This window comes from Felis catus, chromosome A1, assembly GCF_018350175.1.
Source record: "Felis catus isolate Fca126 chromosome A1, F.catus_Fca126_mat1.0, whole genome shotgun sequence".
NCBI classification, from domain to species: Eukaryota; Metazoa; Chordata; class Mammalia; order Carnivora; family Felidae; genus Felis; species Felis catus.
In genome coordinates this window covers 52,806,853-52,828,875 of record NC_058368.1, presented here as the reverse complement: position 1 = coordinate 52,828,875, position 22,023 = coordinate 52,806,853, and positions in this window count along the sequence as shown.

The window sequence follows — 22,023 nt, the reverse complement described above, 5'->3', positions numbered from 1 at the left end:
AAAAGTCCATGACCCATATTCTCCTGAAATCAATCAGTAAATAAATCAATAAATAATAAATCAATAAGTGACAGATTTTCACATTTTAGAGTTTTGATATGAAGTTACCTAGTAAAATCTATTTTGAATTGAATCCTATAGTATTAAACAAGTATCGATATCAGCTAAAAACAGTAATGATTATGGCAAACTAGAAAATGAAAACAATTATCAGAATCATTGCCTGCCAAATCTGTTTTGTTTTCCTTAGAGATATAGGTGCTGGCGTTGTGTCTGGATACTCACAAAAGGTTGGCTGAGGACTGAGCAAATGCCAGCTACTTACTCGCACCAGATAAATATTTCAGTTAGATTCTTATCCCAAATTACCCTTTCAACCTGAAGGATTTTTGCATCAATGGTTTGGTTTACCCAAACTCTATTTTATCTATGTCCAACTATTTACATCATGGTAATAAAATATGCTTTTTGACTCTATAGAAAAGCGTCCATCTATTTGATTCTCTCTAGGCAAAAGTTACCCTTCCTCACCAAATTCAAATAGAACTTTTCCAGAGAAAATGAGAAACCAATTTTTTGGTCAAAAGTAATTTTCTTGAATATGCCAAATGCCTTAGTTTTCAAAGAGTCCTTAAAAGACCATAAGAGTATTATTACAATGCTTGCAAATCTGGTTCTTTTTTTTATAAGTTAATGATGTGGGATGAGAGATATTTCATCTTTTATACAGTTATTTGACAGTGATGAATTTAATTCATTCTATCACATTGAATGATACATTTATATTCAGTATGTAGTTTAAAATTTCATAAATGATTAAAGTCCCTGTCGTTTTAATTATAATATGCAGAGAGCAGCCAGAACTTATTTGCAAAGAATAATGTACAAGTCAATAAATTTGGTGAGTACTCCTGACAACATATAAATAATGACTTTAGAAGTATAACTACCTGTAGTTGAAAACTAAATAACAAAGGTTCGTGTTTGGGTTTTTATAAACTAGCTGATCTAGCTTTCTGTAGAAGCTCTTTGGGGTTATAATTTGCTTTATTAAATTGAAAACACAATAATGCAATGACATTACATTAGTAGTGAACCAATTTCAACTGGAGTACAGCTTGAAATTAATCATACCTGGTCACGTTCCTGCCCCTGGACCTTGGTCACTGGAAAGAGCTTTGGGTACTCAGAGCTTCCCTGGTATCCTTTAAACCAGGAATTTTCCCCAAGAGAGTCTGACCTTCCCACCCAACTGGATGGCTCAATACTCAGGACCATGTTGTCCTTGTCGCCACTCCCCACCACAGATTGTACACTGCCGCTTACAGCTGGACTCGTTTCCACAAATAAAAGGGCATCCTTCGATCCATTTATTTATGTGTTTAGCAAAATATTTACTTGCCAGGAACTGCTCTGCCCTCTGAAGTTACAGAACAAAACAGGCAAGGTCTGGCCAGAATAGATTAGCCTGCACTGGATAAAGAATGAAAGAAACCAGATGATCAGAACTTTGTGGGTACCATGGGTTTATGTAGAATTATAAGATACAACCCAGTCCCTCTTGGACCTTACATTTCATTCATTTCAGAGTGTTCCTTTCTACCTCAGAATTCCATTTCAATACAAGAAATCAAAGCTGTACTGACAACGGAGACAGCCCTTGCTTGAATCCTTCTTTAGTTTCAGGAATAACTATTAAGGTAATCTAATTACTTTCTGGCACTTAATGACTCAAATGTGCTTAAGGCAATTTCTCCTCTGAGAGGCATCTGAGACTGTCCCCCATAACAGGTCCATTGGAGAAGCAGACATTTGTGTTGTTCCCACAATCTTAGCACACCGAAGGGTGATCTTGGCCAACAGATCTAGTAGCTCAACCTTCTTGTTAACATTTTGAACCTGGTATCATATAACTAGACCAGAAGTGTGGTTTAAACGCGTGCCTCACAAAAAGCATGTCGTGATGAGCCCAGTCATCCTTCAAGGTCTGTGCTAAGAACAGAAGACAGAAAAGAAGCTGAGATGCTAATATCATGTCACCTTTGTTTAGATTCAAACATTAGTGGCTGAATACCGTGAGTCCATACCGGGAAACATTTTTCCAGAGCATGACTGCTCAATTTATGGAAAGTTTTGTCCTTACTGTAACTGCAGGGCTGGAGCTATAGTTTAATCGTAACTGGTCCTTTTGATGTTTGTGTCTCTCAGAAGTCAAGAAAGAAGGAAGAAAGAGGGGAAAGGAATGGAAAGAAAGGAAGGAGACATAGAAGGAGGGAAGGAAGGAAGGAAGGAGGGAAGGAAGGGAAGGGGGAAGGAAGGAAGGGCAAGAAGGGAGGAAAGCAACCACTTACAAATATGGATTCCAAGCCTCCAACATTCGAATGTCACAAACATGGAGGAGCCGTTCGCATCTCAGAGGACACAGGAAGATAAAAAGAGAGAGAGGTCTTCTCTGTGACACTCTAAGAAAAGCTATACCCATTTCGATCCATCTCGCTTTTCTTCACGTCTTCTCCTATCCCATAACTCCTCACTCCAACCCTTCTGTTCCCAACACAGCAGCTGAAACACAGGAGCAATCCTTGTGCCCGTTTTAGAACTGAAACACAAAATTAAACTCTTCGCCTGCTACCCAAACAGACGGGTTAACCATCATCCCTAAGCAGAGTATGTGGGGGAAACGACGACAGACCTTTAACCAGAGCATTGCTGAAGGGCGACAGCCTAACGGACTGCCACCTACCATCTCTCAGGGTTAATAAGCCACCTGTCTTGAACGTAGCAGTCATACTGGTCTTTGAGGCCTATCCCAACACTTAAACTCTTGATGAAGTTCTTACTGTGCCAAAGGAACTTACTAACAAAGCCACTGAGTCAATTTAACCTAGGGAAACTGGACCCAGTAGACTAGGCTATCAGAGTTTTGTGTTGAGATAATTACTGCACTAAAGAGAGCATATGGGCTGTCAGAGCTGGCACATGGCCTGCACCAGCTGTTACCTGGGCGCTTTGGAAAACCTACTGAACAGCATTTTGGACACGGCACAGCTCTGTGTAAGTTTTCCAAGGCTTCTACTGGGAGTTCTTCATAATAAATTTATTTCCTGTAGAAGGGAGGATTGCACCCAGTAATGTAACTGGAACAAGCATGTTAAATTTTTCTGGCAGATAGAGTACCACTGGCTAAAAGGGAAAAGCGATCTGGGGCATAAACCGGCACAAAGCCTGCAAAGCCGGGAATAAGCAACACATCGACCAGAACAGGTTCCCCGATCTTAAACCAGGAACAAGGTACACCTATCACATGGAGAATTTCATTGAAAACGGTCGATGGAGCAGATGATTCATTTAAACTTCGACCACAGTGTCTGGCACACAATAAGCGAGAGTTGTTATTTTTATTATTCTGTTATTAATCCTTCCTAGTAAACATACTCAGGATTCCCGAACGGCCAGGCGTCCTACTGCTAGAACTACTCCCCCTCAGGAAAGCATTTCTCCAGGAACGGATATTAAAGTGTCAGCCAATGAATGCCTGTTAACGACAACAACTTTCATTCGTACGTACCACATTTTCTTCTGAAAAAAACCCAAAACTTGACAGCCTTGGTCTCCGTGATGGACACTCTTGAAGTCCAGCTACCCCTGCAAGTATCATACAGCCACAAACCACATGTACGGAAAAAATCCGAAGACAAACCAAAGAGGAACAAGGGGTAAGGGTTTTGCATACTAGAGTTGTCATACAAGAAGACAAGTTTCAGTAAATAAAACCAAACTATAGGACATTAATTCTTAAGCTTTACTTGCAGTAGTAATGCTATCACAGTGTAACCTAGATTACACTTCCTTATTCAAAAATGATTTTTTTTTCCCTTCAAGAATGTCAGGGAGACTAACTTTGGGCCACAGCAGACCCTTATTACAGAAAAATCACCGCAACATCGATTGAATGTTAGAGTGTCCAAGCCGAAAGTAAGACTGGATTTTTACTTTCAAATTCAAACTTTGTAATCTCCTTAAAAACAGAAGTAGAGTGAATATGACAGTCACAGCTCTCCTCCACCTGTTTGAGAAGGAAAGTCAGCTTCACTCCAAGGAAATAATTTAAAGCCAAGTTTACTTACAAAACAGATCTCGTTCAAGGTTTTCTTGTGAATCAGATACTATACTTAGTCTCGTTTAAGTGAATTTACTTTGAGAAAATATACAGCCATTAAAGACCAGCTCTGGAAGCATTGAGTCTGGTCCTCTTTTGTCATATTTCCAGAAGGACAGACAGCAGGTTTGTGTTCCCAGACAAAGACAGGCATGCTTCGGTGGAATGGGTAACGTGTCCAACTTGGAAAAATTCAGTCATTAGATTTAAATTTTTAAAATGTATGCCTTAAAAACATTCAGGACATTTAGAAAATCTACCGCATTACATCACAGTAAGTGCATCACCGCATTATATTTTGCAAGCTTTAGCAAATAAAAAAATCCCCCAGAAGAATCTTAATTCTTATCTATGGAAAACATTAAACTGCTAAGCGCTAAGAACTGGAATTAGTCCTTAAATCTCTAATGAGAATAATAAAACATGAGTGCAGTTTGTGCTGTAACTTGATAAGGCCTGAATTTACTTGCTGTTAGGAAAAGTCACTGATCCAGCAGTATGGCTTTTACTCCCTGAGGTACAGGAAACAGTATCTGTCCTCCAGGAACCTCCTGTGCGGTAAGCACTTCTTATCAGTGCTATCAGAGGACCAAGATAGCAGGGTAATATCTAGTAACAGCAGCTTTATGAGATGATCCATTACTGATTTAAATCAATCTCAAGCAGGTAGTTCTTAACCCATTCAGAGCAGACCTGACCCCCTCCACAGGCGACCCTCAAACTCTCTCCGGACACTGCCTGTCTTCAAACTCCCAGGGAAGGCACAAACTGCAAAGCACCACTTTTTGCCCTCGAAACTAAGTAGCTTTTTAAAATCTTGCGGCTCTGAAAGATTACAGACTTGAGCCTCCCGACCAAAAACTGAAATCCAATTTTAGTTGTAATGATCAATTCTGCGTTCGCTTGGTAGATACACATAGCGGGAGCTTAATGAGCCTATTAGCAATTTGCTAAGACCCACCAACTTGCTGTGAGGAATGTGAAGATAAAACAAGTCCCCTTCTACTCTTGGGGAATTTTGTTAAAGACATATTTGCTGGGAAGCAGGTCCCACTGTTTATAGGCACAGATCAGCATAAATGCAAATGGAAGAATGTTTAAGAGCAAATTAAGCCCTGCGTATCAGGAATTCAGTTAGCAGGGACATCAGATGGACATACGATCTTAGATTTTCATATGCTCTAAATGAAAAGTGTTCCTGAATATCCTCACACTGGAAAAAATAAATGCTAAGGATAGATTTGGGGCTTACTTGTACGCTGAAATGAGGAGACACACACACACACACACACGCGCACATGTGCACACGCACACACACACACGTAGATGTAAAATAATAGATTTTTGTGTGTGAGGGGGGCCTTAAATATTGTCAATTTGCCCCACTAATTTTACAGAGAGAAAATGGAGGCTTTGGGAGATTCAATAACTTACCAAGGTCACACCTAGATATTGACAGAATTGAAATCTCCTAACACCTGCTAATGCTTTTTCTAGTATACCTTGCTGCTTTTAAACAGACATCTTTGTGAATATATATAACTCCACGTACATATGAGATTTTAGCACTTTCTGGGTTCAGAGCTAATTCAAGCAATGAACAAAAACAGTAGTCATGTATTAAATATTTAAGATTAGTTATGTTGACTTTTGGTTGATGTTTTATTCCCATATCAATTAGATTTGAATACATTCACCTTTTCATTCAGTATCAGGAGTGTAAAGTGTCAAAGTCAGATACGTACAGAAAACCAAAATTTGGTACTTCGCAGCTCTGCACAGTTTAGGACATCATCCCTATTTTCTCCCCCGCGTAATGCTGCCTTCAAAAAATCAGCTAAATATTCGAACTTCTCCACTGTCACTCAATTGTTAGTTTTCAAACTCTCTGAACTTGCTGAAGTTAGTAAAAACACACAGAATTGGGTTTTATTTTATTGCAGTAGAAATTAATGAAAACATGTAGACCACAATGCTTCTGGCAGTTACTTTGTAAAACAGAAACCGGCTTTTCGACTTTTCTCAGATCAGCATTTAGACATTTTCACTAGTGCAACTTTTTAAAAGTAGATTAAAGTTTCCCTTAATTAACTGTATCTGGCCCCACTACGGCAACTAATAATTGATTTTTCCTGGGTATTTTATTGTTTAAAAATGTATTCTACTTAGACACCAGAGAGCTAAAAAGCAAAATGCCCTTTGCCAACTTTGCTGCTAGGTACGCGCACTTCCTTCTCCTCTGCTGTTTGTGTCTATTTCGGCTTCCAAACTTGTTCACCTGATCGTGTCCAATTGCTGAAGTACAGACCACCACGTAGAGAACCACAATAATAGGCTTCCCCTTGAGAGAGCCACATGGGACTTCTGTTCAATCCTTTCATGTAGAAATGGCATGCAGGATTTTTTATGATTCATTTTTCCCTTTTTGATAAGATATGAAAGAAATATCAAAAGAAATTCAGAGATATTTCCATTTTCTCAGAATGAGATGAAGTGCATAAGAAACATGCTATTTTTCTGGCATTCTGGGTTCATAAAGTGAGAAAATTATCTTTACTGCTATTTTTGTTTGATGTCTGAAAACAAGATTCCGTGGGGTTTTTTTCATTTTTACTCTTTCAAATTAAATCACCTAGCTCAATGAATGTACTTAACATAAGAACTAAAGCAGAATGATGTCTAGAAACTGTGATTTTAGTAAGTACCAATAATCATTTGCTTATCAAATTAATAAAACTCAAAAAAGCAACATGAAACATACAAGGACAGAAATCTTTGAACGCCCAGATGAAAAGACACGATGTTCACGAGCCATAGAACACTCTAGCAATATACTTTTAATACCTTGGATATTTAGTTAATATGAAACAAACATTTTTTATCTAACATACATAGTTATCTAAATATCAGAGCCAGAGGCTGCAGGTTTATAGAAGCAGGCAAGTAGCCTTCTTCCTTTGTGTTACTTAATCGCATTTTCTAACAAACCTTCCAATGTCAAGGTTGTTCCTAAGATTTAGGGATGGGCATTTTTATATTTTGTGTGCTATAATCAAATCACTTTGATCACTTATCACTTCAACATGCTTTGGCTTTTCAATGATTTTATGCATTCGGATTCCTGGATGTTTTAGCAATCTTATCAAACCATCGCTTTAAAGAAAACCAGGATCAATGGATTTAGTATCACATATACCATATTTATTCAGTGGCCTAAAGCTATAGTTCTCCCCTGTCTTATCTTTGCAATGCTTAATTCTCTTACACACGAATAGGAGCCCTATATTAATATATTTAAGCCAAAATACCATGCAAATGTGTGATGTTTGCAATCAGTCTGTATGTATGTGCCTTTAGAATGCAGGCTGGCAGCAAGTTACCTTTACCAATGACCTTGTTTATAAACGACCTATTAACACATTTCAGCAAAGTTTGCTGCCAAATCACCCTTGGTCAGTTTTACAAAAAAAAAAAAAAAAAAAAAAAAAAAAAACAGTCAGGTGCCATCAGGACAATTTCAAGACATTTTATATCAGACACCAATTCGATATTCCCTTGCATTGGAAATTACAACCCCAGAAATTCAGAAGGCCTTTAAAAAGGGAACACTTGGAATATTTCACGTAAATCTAAATATAGTATTATTTCTCAGTCATCCTTCTCAACTCCGCTTTGATAGTAAGGATGAGGGTAGGAATTCCAGAGTGATTAGGACGTCTGTAACACCAAATACAGATTTTAAATGGGTTTGCTTTTTGCTTATGGTTTATATTCCTCTTGGAAATTTGATTTGAATAAAAAATGTATTCCCCTCTTAGTTTTGAATCATTTCCCCCACCTTAAACAAGTATTATTTGCAGCATGTTCACACAGAAAGGAAGATAAGTAATAATACAGTGCAGGCTCCAAGTAAAATCTAGCCCAGTACAGACAGCGTAATAATGATGTCATTAAGACTCCTAGCTGAATGGGATTCAGACAGAACTGTTGTATAGCTGCAGACATAAATCTGAAAGAACTTTTTGGCTACATTCTCAGACTTACCTTGAGAGATATTTAGGAGCTCCAGCAAATGAGTTGAGAGAAATGCACTCAAAGAAGAAGGTATGCAGACTGCAGACAGAGATGTAGGCCCTATAGGTGCATCCTTCTGAGATACAGGAGGGAACAGTTTGTTAAATGGATAAAGACAGAGAAACAATCTGAAGAAGAAGAAAACAGAAAACAAATAAACCTTAATTCTAGCACAAATAAATGAGAGAAAGGCAATTGTAGGGCTGCTCAAAGCCTTTTTGCCTAGCTGAATGAAAGCAATCCCTAAGACTGAATGGGTAATGAGATCCTGGCTCCTGAGATTTTAGCTTTCTTAATCATGTTCATAATTAATTCAAGAACATTGATAATTTCATTACATTCTTTTTGTCTTATCAATAAATGATGTGCCTGCACTTTTGGTCCTGTGTACAGGGAGAGGAGAGATGCTTTGGGTAATATTGCACTAGGAATAGTGGATATATACGATCCAAAAAGGTGAAGTGGTAATTATTATCCTTGACCAGCCTTCTATTATCAGAACACGATGACAAGCAGCTACAAATAATTAATAAGCTTTTTATGCAGAAATGCAAAGCCTTTGAAGAAAAATATGCTGCAAGTAGAATTCCTTACCAAAGATTATGTACATAGCCTGACACGCTTCTACAGAGAAACAGTTTGAAATGGAACTCGCTAAAATGCAAGCATCGCAAACACAGTACGAAAATCAATAACTTGTTTTTTAAATATCATTTTAAAAAAAAAACTTTTCTTCATCTTAATGTTTTATTAAAAAAAATTCTATGTCCTTCCAATTGTCTTCCTAAAGTCCTTCCTAGGATCAACCTACAAAGATGTTAAACTGAACTACCCACTCAGTAAAACCTCCTTTTTATTTTTTTAAACCAAGACGGAAAGCTCTCTGTCATTATCTGTCAGTCATCATCAAAGGGGCCCTTTTCCTTTACGGTTCTCTATTCACCCCCATGTAAATTTTCACAAAGCCATCGCTCATTAGTTTCACAATCCATGTTCAAGGGTTTGGAGGGAATGTTGAATGCCACTTAATAGAATGAAACAGAAAGGCAGCTTAGTCTCCCCAACCATTTAGATAATTAACATCAAATTAAAATCTTGTCAGTTAGGAAGAGCTGCAAATATGAAAATTCTCCTAATTGGTAGCAAGAATAACATTTCAGTTTTAAACACAAAGTAGGTTGCAAATAATTCAGCCTCAAGTGCACACAAGTGATACACGGACTAACGTTTTTTTAAGTAGACCAATATGGTGGGATAAAATCTCAGCAGTGGAAGCCATTCCGCAAAAATGTCTCCAAACTAATTGTGCTGTTAAAGATGAAAACCATTCATACGATGCTAAAAAGTATGCATGTTGGCACTTCGATCTGATTACTAAACCAAACGGTCTTTGAGAAGACACTGCAGAATCACTTAGTAAAGCAAGCTGTTGCCCGTGACATTGATATATGGGACAGAGATGATGTATATACTGGGTGGCTTTATCAGTAAATCACTGACTCTATTTACTTCCCCAAGGAAAAAGACCTGTCCCTGAAAGAGGACTCTTTGTTAGAACCACCAGTAGGGGATTAATATTGGCAAAACATTCAATTTGGATATAGTCCTCCAGAAGATTCATAAAACAATAATTTAATAAGTTAACGGACAAAGATTTAGCACATTGGCAGCATACAATTGCCTAGAGAACATTAAGTTTCTTTATTAATTTCATCAAATGATTTCTCCGTGAACTCAGTTATATAGGTTCTAGCTACCAGAGACCTATTTCTCAACTAAAGACACCAAATTTCGGGAATTTTAAGTCCCTAAAACCAACTTTTCAATAACATACAAAATAGCACCATACAGACCAACTGCTGCTTGAAAGACTATTCGATGGCGGTTACATTTAGGCTTAGATGTCAATTTCCATATGTTCCACAGATGCATAAACATTTCAGGTCTGCTTTGAAAGTTCCAGATAGGTGGTAGACCTTGCAAATCAAATATACCAAGCTAATGCACGTCCAACTGAATTTCAGGGACAGAAGCTGGAACTGTAAGTGCCTTCGGTACAGTTTCCAAGGAGCAGTAGGATTAGAAGGACAAACAAATACATGTGACGGTGTGTGGCATGCATTAACGTGTTTCAAATCCTATTGCTTTTGCATATTCACTGCCAGCCTGAAGAGAAACATCAAGGCACAGTTCTTGACACATCTCGCAAATTCTCCCCTGACAACCAATCAACCCCTAAGTTGTAATGCTTTGACCTTCCCGGTGATGATTCTACAACCTGTCCGTTTCTCTTTTCGTTCCCAAAGACAGTACTTCATTCAAGCCATCAGATCTTCTTGCCTGGGTTCTGTTATTTTTAAATGTTCTTCCTGCTGCTTCTAGGTTCACTTTCTCCTTTCCACTCTCACACCATGGCCTGTCATCTTTTCAAGATATAAATCTTATCATGTCATTCCTCTGCTTACATGTTCAATGGCTCCCCATTTTCCTTGCAGACCCATTTATTCTGGCTCCTCTTTACCTCTCTTAGCCTCACCTTTTAACCACACAGTCCTCTTAATCGTATGAATTACTTTCTGCTTGTTAGATTGCTCTTTTCAGTTAGCCTTTCGAACATGCAGCACCCTTGCCAGGCCCAGGGATCAATGGCCAATTATTTTCTCATTCGATTTTATAAGATTTTTTTTTCATTTGTTCTTCGCAATCTCTCAAAGTTCTCATTAACATCAAGACTTTATCACTGGAATTGGGGGTTCTACTTGGGGTGATTCTTGCTACAGTCTATCGGTTGCTCAACCTCTAGGGCAGTCATACCAGCCACTCACCTTGCTATCATTGTCTGTAGCCTCTGCTGTTTCCTTCCCCACAGAACTTGAGTGCCAAGCATGAGCCCTAAGTTTCAACTATGTTTCAATTTGATCAAATACAGTCTATTCCCGAAAAAGAAGGGTATTGCTCGTTTCATCTCATTAGAGTGATATTCTTGGACTTTGCTACAATTATTCTATCAGTCTCCGAGACATTTTTACTTCCTCTGTTTTAAATCTATGTTTGAGTCTGCATAGGAAGGTGGAAGTTGCTAGAACTGAGAAAACCAGATAAAATGATTTGAATATATGTCATACTAATACGACAAAATTGTAGTACATTTTTACTGTGTTCTTAAAATTTTCTCTCTTGCTTCCTGAAAACTAATCTTTAAAAAATTAATGTGGGGGAAAATGTGTATTCTTTGCCTCTTATATATTAGACATTTTGTGTAATTTCAATATTGTGGCAATTAGGAGGAATTAAATATAAAGACACAAAAGGGTATATGGAATATAATAGGCGCTCGGAAAATCTGTGTTGAAATAATAAATGAAAGTAAATTGAGTCTATAAAATTCAACATCTGGGACATTCTTCTACATTTCCACCTGATTGCTTTGTAAGAAAAATTTGAATTTGGCCAATTCTCTGATAACTAAGGTATGGAACTGCCCTTTTGCAAAGATTTTCAATCAACAGTGCACTGTTAGAAGTTTCAACACTTCGTGTTTTCGAAGTTCCCTGATCAATCAGAATCGCTTCCTGATGATACCAAATAAATGTAGCCTGACTGAAAAATAAACAAAGTCTCACCAGAATAAAAAGAGGAAGGGGAGAGAGCAAAGACATGGCCATTTATTTATAAGGAGTTAAGAAAGCGCACTAGATAAACAGAGGTGAAGTTGTAACAGTCCCAGCTGAGAAATAGCCAGGGGGCTTTAGAGGGCTGTAGCCACATGGTCCACCCGGCGTGAGCTACTCTGGTCCTTGACAAAAACTGGTGAGCAGATTTCATGCTGCTGTCTCAGTGTATTAGTTGATGTTGGCAATAATTTCAAAGTTCAAATTTTATTTTAGCAGGGCAACTATTAGAGAATGATACTTGGGGAATAATTTAGAAGAAAGTGATATTTATGTCACAATTAGACCTAAAAAGAAATGTATATATATCTTACCCTTTTCTTGTCCCCTTTTCTATTTGAGAAAGTCACTTTCTTTTACATCTGAGTTTAAGAGCCCTCTCCTTTCTCCAGTTGGGAGATTCAGAGGCCCAAATAAGAGTTAAAACAGTCTTCCAAATACAAATGACAAAAAGAAGAGATGGTTTTTCCACAACAATTTCCCTTACATAAGTGACAATACCAAACTGACAAGTTTAGAATCTTACAGAATCTGAAAAGGGCAGCGAACTACACAGAACCGACATAGGTGAGCAAATATTCTATTGGAATGAATTTTTCTGGAAGCCTATTGAAATGTTTTACTTTAATCTTTTTCTTTTCTTTTTTTTTCTTTTTTTGATGGACATCTTTAGAAGCTGTTTCTTAGACAATTCCAAACTCTCCCTTAATCTGAAATGGTATATATTAAGTATTTAACCTTTCTTGATAATGTGGAGCCAGATTTGTGATAGCTCAGCACTGCTGCTCTGTAAAACCATGGCCTCAGAGACATGTGCATAACACCAGCTCCATGTTGTAGATAAACCAAGGCTGAGGGGGATTGGGTTATGCCCGGTCACGATGCTTGTGAATGATGAAAGTAGCATTCTCCCTCTTCACCTTATGGCATTTAATGCAACGTAGGCAATCTAAAAGTGACAAAAATCAATTGAAACAACCAATTATGACTCACCTAACCTTACCTTTGACCTACCATCTATGTGGTCTTCCCTTTCCATATAGTCATTCTTTGGAAACAAGGTATTTCAGGATCCCAGTAGCCACGGATTTCTTTCCCCCAAATTTTCCCAGAAATCCCAGAATCTCCAGAAGCATGTTCCACATTGTTTGGAGTGCAGGGAAGGGGAGTGTTATTGGAATCACCTCTGGGGGAGAGTAAGAAGGTCTAAAATACTGGAGCCTGACAGTGGAGCTGAGGCTCCATTAGGACAGAGGAGAAGATCGATTGCTCCAGGGTAACCAGGCAGGCCCCCACTGAAGTGGTGATAAAGGAGGCAATGGAGTTAGTGAGTGCCCAGGAAATAAATGGCAATTCTGGAAATTGTTTTGGTTGTCACAATAAGAGGAAAATGCTACATGAATCTAGTGGGCAGAGGCCAGGGCTAAACATCCTGCAATGTACAGCACAGCCTCCCAACAACAAAGAATTATCTAACCCAGGGGTGCCTGGGTAGCTCAGTTGGTTAAGCTTCCAACTCTTGATTTTGGCTCAGGTCATGATCTCACAATCGTGAGATCAAGCCCCGCATCAGGCTTGCACTGAGTGTGGAACCTGCTTAGGATTCTCTCTCCCCCTCTCTCTCTGCCCCTCCCCCTTTTTGTATGCTCTCTCTCTCTCTCTGTCTCTTTCAAAATAAATACATAAACATTAACAACAACAACAACAAAAAGAATGATCTGGCCTAACAGGTCAATGGGGCCAAGACTGGGGAACCTGGTTTAGGATAAGGCCTTTTTGAACACCTTTCTTCTCCATCTCCTCTCAGTCTTATTGAGGATGCAGTTGAATAACAGAGCTAACACACAATTTCCTCTTTGTTCCCTTCTCATTTAGGCAGCTGTGGTGAGCATACCAGTAAGGTGGTTTCCCCTTCTATTCCCCTTCCTCCAGGTTTCCTTGTAGCCTAGTTGTTAAGAACATGGGCTTTAGAGTCGCATAGACTTGGTTTGGTTCTAGATCGGCTATAGGATGATAGGAAAATTATTAATTTTTATTTAAGCTTCAGGTTGCACATCTGTAAAACTGGCAACATAATACTTACCTCCCAAGTTGAAGGTCAGACTATTTTCTCAATTCCTGCTACTATGCATGGCCTTTGTCTAGGTTTCAGGGTTGTTTTTGTTTGTTTGTTTGTTTTGCTTTGTTTTGTTTTGGTTTTTGTATGAACTACTGTCATATTCTCTTCAATGAGCATTTGCTACTAATTTGGTCTCCTCTGTGAATCTGTATCTCTTCACGTTGGGGGAACCACTCCCTTTCTCAATCTAAGCCATTCAGCAAGACTTTCCCCTGAGCTGGTGTGTGCTAGGATTGATCAATTAGAATGTTCCATATCCCTGGCCACAATAACTAGTTTGGGGATGAGAACCAAGTCCGGCCAGCAAGATCCATCCAAGGTATTTTGCTGGAGATGTTGGGAAATAGATGTTCTCTTTTCTCTGGGATGATTTCCCAATGATAGAAAATTCATGGAAGGTCACCTGGGGCTCAGTGGGCTTAAGTGTCCAGCTTCAGCTCAGGTCATGATCTCACAGTTCGTGGGGTAGAGCCCTACGTTGGGCTGTGTGCTGACAGCTCAGAGCCTGGAGCCTCCTGAGGATTCTGTGCTTCCCTCACTCTCTGCCCCTCCCCTCCCCTCCCATGCTTTGTTTCTCTCTGACTTTCAAAACTAAATAAAACATTAAAAAATATTAAAAAGAAAATTCATGGAGCCAAGGAGCTGGCTAAGCATAAAGCCAACCCACAGGGAAGCAAAACCAAGAGATGCAAGGAACAAGAGAGAGAGAGATGCAGATTCCTGACAACATTGGCTGAGTACCTGGACCCAGCCAGGTCTGCAGCAAGTTCTACGTCTTGATTTTCAATTACATAAGACATTTTTTCTTCTTCTTTGCTTAAGTCTATGCGAATAGATTTCTGTCATTCACCAAAACCACCACACAAAAAGTCTTGATCTCTCCATCTTTGTATTCTTCATACAACCTATTATATCACTTTTTACATTATAGGACCTCAAAAATGTTCCGTTAGAGGGAATCTAACTCCCTTGAGAAATGGGTAGCATCAAACTAGAGGAAAGCAGAAAAAAATGGAGATGAAATATAGAGGGAGAACCCAAAGGCCAAGGGCGCAGGAGTCACTATAAAAAATAAAGACCCCTGGGGAATGGGTTAAGTGAGATTAATAAGACTCCAGGGCTGGTGAAGAGGATGTTCAGAGCAGAGTGGGGCAGGAAAAGGAAGTGTAGCAATGATTATTGCCCATTCTGAATCGGGGATCTGTCAGGGAAGCACAGTCAGTAGGATGCATGAACAAATTCTACAATCGTCAGTGATTGGGATGGGAGTAGTTAGTTGCACCATCAGCGTGGTGCAGGAGAAGGAATGCAGCTCAGTTGCGCCCCCTCTGGGCAACTGTGATACAACAACCAGAAGATCCACAGCCGGGTCTCAACTCTGCCCCTGACTAGGATGGCAATTTTCAAATTATTTAATTTGTTTAATTTCTACTTCATTATCTCCAAAATACAGATGAAGATCCCTCTTTCTCAGGCTGGTGGGGAGGTCTAAATGAGATAACATTTGTGAACACGCCTAGCAGTGTCTACCAAAAAGGAGATGCTGCGATCCTTTGGGGAAAGAGGCAGAACATACAGAAGTACCCAAACTCAGTGAAAAAGCCTTAAGTGTTTAAAGGCATCAGATATCGGGGCGCCTGAGTGGCGCAGTCAGTTAAGCGTCCGACTTCAGCCAGGTCACGATCTCGCGGTCCGTGAGTTCGAGCCCCGCGTCGGGCTCTGGGCTGATGGCTCGGAGCCTGGAGCCTGTTTCCGATTCTGTGTCTCCCTCTCTCTCTCTGCCCCTCCGCCGTTCATGCTCTGTCTCTCTCTGTCCCAAAAATAAATAAACGTTGAAAAAAAAAATTTTTTTTTAAAAATAAAAAAAAAAATAAAGGCATCAGATACCATGCTAGGTTCTGGGGAGGCCAAATAATATATAAGACAGTCCCTTCTCTCAAGGCACAGACAGGTAAGTACCTTAATGAACACACCCTTTGATAACTGGTATAACAGAAAGAGAAACAAACTGGAACCCAGGGAAGACAGAGATTCACTCTGCCTTTAAAGGTCAGAAAAGGCTTAATTAACTCAGGCTTTGGAATTCAAGAAGGCTTCAAAGACAACGAGGCATTTAGATGTCGAAGAATCAATAGGAATTTTCAAGAATTAAAAAAAAGGTAACGTAAAAAGAAGAGGAAGTTATTTCCTCTTAGAAAATTTTCCTTTAGAAAATTTCTAAAGTCTCTTTCAAACCAAAACCACTGCGGTTCTGGTAAAGAGTTTATAAATAAGCATGGGTGGAGATGTCCAACATGATTAGCTATCAGGAAAATGGGGAAATTAAAACCACAACTATCAGAATAACGAAAACGAAAAAAATGACAACACTAGGGGTGCCTGGGTGGCTCAGTCGACTGAGTGTCCAACTCCGGCTCAGGTCATGATCTCACAGTTCACAAGTTTGAGCCCTGCATCGGGCTCTGTGCTGACAGCTCAGAGCCTAGAGCCAACTTCAGATTCTGAAGTGTGTGCCCCTCTCTCTCTGTCCCTCCACGGCTTACACTCTGTCTCTCTCTCTCTCAAAAAAAAAAAAAAAAAGTTAAAAAAAATGGCAACACTAAACACTGGTCAAGATGTGGAGAAACTGGATCTTTCCTACACTGCTGGTGAGAATGTAAAATACTACAGCCACTTTGGAAAAGAATTTAGTAATTTCTTACAAAATTAAATATACGAATCCCATATGACCTAGCAAATTGCACTCTTGGGCATCTATCCCAGAGAAATGGAAACTGATGCTCTTGACAGAAAAAAAAGAAAAAAGAAAAAAAAAGAAGCTATACAGAAATGTCCTTAGCAGCTTTACTTGCAATAGCCCCAAACAGGAATTAGTCCAGATGTCCTTCAATGGGCCAACAGTTAAACATACGTTTATATTTGGTACAAACATAGGTTTGGTACATCCAAACCGTGGAATAGAATGCAATAAAAATAAGAAGCTACGAATAAACACAGCTTAGATGACTCTGAGGAAAATTATGCCAAGTGGGGGAAAAAACCTAATCCCCCAAGGCTATATGCTGTTTGATTCTCTTTGTAGAACATTTCTTAAATGACAAAATTTTAGAAATGGAGTTGGGAGTAGCGGTTACCAGAGGATAATAGAGGAAGGGGGCAAAAGGGAGATGGGATCCTTGTGGTGATGGATCTGTTCTGCACTTTGTGGTGGTGGAGACATGAACCTACACACGTAATGAAAATGGATAGAAATAGGGGCGCCTGGGTGGCGCAGTCGGTTAAGCGTCCGACTTCAGCCAGGTCACGATCTCGCGGTCCGTGAGTTCGAGCCCCGCGTCAGGCTCTGGGCTGATGGCTCGGAGCCTGGAGCCTGTTTCCGATTCTGTGTCTCCCTCTCTCTCTGCCCCTCCCCCGTTCATGCTCTGTCTCTCTCTGTCCCAAAAATAAATAAATGTTGAAAAAAAAATTAAAAAAAAAAAAGAAAGAAAATGGATAGAAATAAATATACACGCACACATAAATGAGTACAAATAAAATTGGGAAAATCTGAATAAATTTGGTAGGTTGGTAACGTGTACAAAGATCGCTCTGTATTATTTCTTACGACTGCCTGTGAATCAACAATTATCTCAATAAAAATCTCACTTAAAAAAGCCACCATGGTTCTGTATTATAAACTAGCTGAGGCTAGTAACATAATTTAAACAGAATTTTAGTTATCTTTATCCACTATGGATTTATTGAGCCCATAATTGCAAACGCAGCTTAATATTTGCCATTAATGGAATTTCTTTTCCTGTGTCAGCTCACCCCAGCTCAGGTCAACCCTCCTTCCTTTGGCCTCCACCATGCATTGTATTCTACCTTTGTTCTAGTAACCCTGCACTGATTAAGGTCCCTTTTCGTCATACGCTATGGCATGGCATATGTGTTCACTAGAACGCATTTGTCACTTCATGGGCACAAAGTTGCCATGTGTTCCCCGGCTTCCCTGACAGTTAAGTAGGACTTTGTGACTCAGTTCTGATCAACAGAATGTGGGCAGAGGTGATATGTGTCCCTCCCCGTCCTGACCTGTAAGTTCCTCTGTGATTCCATACAGCGGTCCAGCAGAGGACCTCACAGCCCCAGGAGACAGCAAGCGCTTGATGGGAGAAGCCTGCGACTGAGTGACAACACAGAAGGCAACTCCCTGTTAAGAAGTGAATTTACATTGTGTTAAGCCATTGAGCATTGGGTGTTTGTCTATCAGAGCACATAATGTTATTCACCCGAACCAATAAATATGCTTGTCTTTACACTAGACTTGGGGCTCCTTGAGAGCAAGAGCTCTGTTCGGTTCACTTCACATTTCTGGAGCCTCGTGCAGTGACTGACACAGGGGAGCTGCTCATACATGTTGGCTGACCATCATGCCCCCGTTCAGTGACAGACTTTTACCTCACCTGCTATTTCACTGTCTTTGACACACCTGTTCTCGCCCTTGAATGCGGTAGGAAAGCCTGCGATCTCACCCCAAGTTCAAAATCTTCCTAGTAACCTTAAGCAGAAGCAGAGCTCAGAGAAGCACAGGTACAAATTACTACTTAGTTACTTCACTTCTTCCTACTCTTAAGTACGTCTGTACTTTCTTTTTTATTTTGTGAGTTAAAAGCACATTTGGTTTATCAGAACCTTACTGATTTGAATGTAATTTATCCTTACACTTGATGTTTCACTAAATAAACGTTTCTCTAAAAATTTAACAGCAAAAAGCTCTAGTGAGAGCTCACATTTAGACATCTTCCTTGTTTTTTAGAAAAATACCACAAGACACTTACTGCTGCACTATGAAATTGTATAAATAATTAAAATCAAACCTCACATATCAAAATAAATGACCTAAATACTTTTCATGATATATTATTCTTTTACTTTGTGGGTTGGCTTGCTTACAGGATAATTTGCAAAACTTCACTCATCAAAAATAGTTCGCCAGGTCTTTTGAGTGAATTGATGACTTTGGAATTCTGGAGTTTGACTCAGTAAGAGACTAACATATTTTCTTTGTACCTTACCTAAGTATGCACATGCATACTTTCAAATCTCAAGGGGAAAATATGACTAATTTGTTTAATTCGTGCTTTTATAAATACATACTTTCCCTTAAACCAGTCTGTGTACCATTTCATATCCCCTCATAACAATATTGCGTAATATTTTGATTGCCGTGGAGAGCTACACTATTCACAGGGGTAGCTACACCATCACAGTCTTTCACACTTGTAAAGGCCTTCTAGTCCAATACCTTTTGCAGAAAAAGAAACCATCCCCCAGAGGCCATATGGCTGAAGAAGCTCCCATTGCTGATAAGCAGAAGAGCCAACTCAAGAACCCATGCCTCTAACTCTGGCCAATGATGCCTTGGAATTCTAGAAGTCATCTTCGATGTTGATTGTAAGATCTTGTAAGCTAAAATATGAGTTGTGCTAAGAATAAATCACATGCCTTTATTCTTGCGATTTAAGAACTCATATATAATTACATATGAGATGAGTTGGATGCCAACTGACTGGGCTATAGTTTCTTAATATTTAATTCAACATTTATTAATTTAAATTGCATGGGGCTTTCTTTGGAGAGAACTTTTTCTTCCAGCTCCAAAAAAATTTTTTAAGCCCCTCAAAAGCATACAGATCTATTCAGAGTTTCAACCATCACTATCATCTTTTTTTTTACTTTTATATGGCTTGCGTTTTTACCTCGAACTCTCTAATCCATGTGAAAATGATTTTGTTCTATGATAATAAAAACTAAAATTTCTGTTTATCCATTTAACTAATCTTCATGCCTTCTGCACTTATCTGTGATGCCTTTTAGATAATGGGTCTATTTTTGAGTAATTTATTCAATGTTGTTGGATATGTTTTTATATTAGCATAGTATCTGTCAAGACAGACCAGCAACCTCCAGATAGCAACCGTTCAACCAATCCTGAGCTCTATTTCTCACTGAAGTTATGTGTCCAGTAGGGTCAGTAGGGGGCTCTGTTTATCACCATCTCTCAGGAATCCCCGCTGTCCAAGGACCCATTTCCAAGTGCTTCTAGGATGGGGGAAGCCATGCTGGTGTCCGCCCAAATGCATATCCCTTCTGCTCTGAACTTTTTTCCGTCAGTAAATTTTGCAGATTTTTTTTATTATGGGCTGTACAATTATCTTGGCAAAAATTTTCTTCACAAAAAAGTTTTAACGATTTCTTATATTTTTATTATCTATGCAGGTTTTCTATGACCATATATGGTTTTGACCATATATGGTTTGTTTCCCCAAATCATCATACGTCTCATCATACATCTCATTTAGACTCCAATTATTAATATAAAATTGTACATAGTGTGCTCTTGCGAGGAGTTATGATCACTTTTTTCTTATTTCTAATTTCATATATTTTATCTCTTCAATTATTCAGTAGCTTTACTAAGTGTTTATCTGGTTCATTGAGGTTCTTAAAAAGAAACCAGTTCTTAGATTCATTTTCTAATTATGCTTTTAATTTTGCTATTTTCATCGTTTTGATTTCCTGTCAGGTTTTCTTTTCTTTCTTTTAACTGTTGGGTTCAGTGATTAAATGATTTACATTCTCTCTCTTTTAAAGCTCATATGTTTCTGAGCACATCCGTAGATACACCACACATTTTGATATATAATAATATTTTCATGTTTGCATGTTTGACATAATCTATAACTTCATTCTTGATTTCTATATTAACCAACTTACTAGGAAAGCAGTTTTCTTAACTTTTAAGGGCCTGAACATCTCTATTTAAAATTTTTTCAATAGAATGTATTGCTTGTTATATTATGGTGAGAGAATGTGGTCTGAGAACCTTATAAATCATAGTTTCCAAGTTCTCTAAAATTTTACTAAGGACACAAGTGCATACTCACATAAACATGTGTATATACTTGATATTTACCTAGTAACTAAGCATGTTGTTTACCTAGTGACTAAGGATTCTAGGGCGCATCAGTTCACAGTTCAACTCCGGATGTACTGAATACCAGAAGTAATAGTATACACAAAGAGGAGCTGCTTCTATTTTGGCCAACGGGGAAACGTCCTAACCAGTAAATGGCAACTGCCCAGTTACCTGCTCTAACCTCTTCACCCAAGAGGCAGTCTGAAGAAAAGAGTCAACATTGTCCCTCCATCCCACTCACCAGCCAGCCGTGCTGTTCACGTTCAAAGTGCATGTGTGAGCTACAGCTGGATTCTCCAAACCCGTGTCTTCAAACCACAGATGGCAAGACTCGCCTCCCTCCTGGACTCTGCCATATGGTTGAGTGTGAGTTTTCATTTTCAGGAGTATTCAAGCCTTTCAAAGTTTTCATCTCCGTTCCCTTTAATATACGTTAAATTTTTACTAAAATATATGCATCTTAATCCATTTTCCCTTGTTTGAAGTCAATCAACAGTCACTTTCTTCTGCAGCTCTCCCTGTCTGTGCATCTCAGTCCCCATGACACACTGTGGAAGCTTCTAAGAGACTATGTTTTCTAAATGATATTGAGCTCCCTATCTGGGCATTTTCATGGGAGGCTGGGAAAGGTCATATCAGGGATTGTTTTTTTGCCTTTTACCAACTTGCTCTTGACATGTGCTGGTTTTTAAAAGTCAACATATGGAACAAATCCAGTAAGTCATGCAGACTTTGCTCCTGTACCTGCACTTCCAAATTTTCACAGCTAAGAGGAGTAATTACACAAATAAACAAAATATGTCTAGGGTTTTGCACATGATCAGAAACACTGCGTAGCCTTTACATGATGCTTGACACTTTCCCCTTAGTAAAATTCAGGACCTGGATGAAAAGACAGTGCAATACTCAGTATTAGAGGGGAAAACCAAGTGTTCATGGGAAGTCAAGCTCTGGTGCTGTAGACTTACCGAAAGATAGTTAAATTAATTGTTTATTAATTTAAACTAAATTTAAACTAGACTTATGGAAAGATAGTTAA